Source organism: Argentina silus (assembly GCF_951799395.1).
Source record: "Argentina silus genome assembly, chromosome: 3".
Lineage (NCBI taxonomy): Eukaryota > Metazoa > Chordata > Actinopteri > Argentiniformes > Argentinidae > Argentina > Argentina silus.
In genome coordinates this window covers 6,164,971-6,165,738 of record NC_139657.1, presented here as the reverse complement: position 1 = coordinate 6,165,738, position 768 = coordinate 6,164,971, and positions in this window count along the sequence as shown.

The window sequence follows — 768 nt, the reverse complement described above, 5'->3', positions numbered from 1 at the left end:
GCAAGGTTTTGGAACATTTTGCCGGATGGAAGTCTATGGAAGAGGTGGTGACCAGGATGGGAAGGATCAGTGATGATCTTTCCTGTTCTCTTACTGGTCCTGGAGTGGAACAGGTCCAGGAGAGACGGCAGGTTGAAGCCGATGACCTTCTCGGCTGACCGAATGGTCCGCTGCTGTCTGCCTTTGTCCTTGGCAGTGGAGGCAGCGAACCAGATGGTGATCGATGAGCTGAGGATGGACTCAATGATGGCTGTGTATAACTCGATCATCACTTTCTGCGGCATGTAGAATTTCTTCAGCTGCCGCAGGAAGAACATCCTCTGCTATAGCATTTATCATGAACGTGACCTTCCCAGGGTGTACACTTACTGTATGTGTGATTTGCATGGTGGGGGGGGGGGGGGGGGGGGGGTGGAAGCTCGGGTTGGTAGGGGTTTCAAAGAGAAGCTAATAGGTATTATGCTAACCGGTAACTGGGTAAGTCCAAAAATGTGTGGTAACAGAGAGCTTGTATTTGTCATCTGTGGAATGTTTATAAATGGCCAGCAACTTCTCTGTTGCATATTATATTCAACACATTCACATTTACATTTTTTACATTTAGCAGACACTTTTATCCAAAGCAACTTACAACAAGTACATTTGTCTAAAGTAAGGGAATCATCTATATACATCAGTCATCATAAGAAAACACACAACAACGATAGGTTTCCTGTACATTCGTACTGTACAAGTCCTAGACATTTTGAAGAAAGGTAGGCCGACATG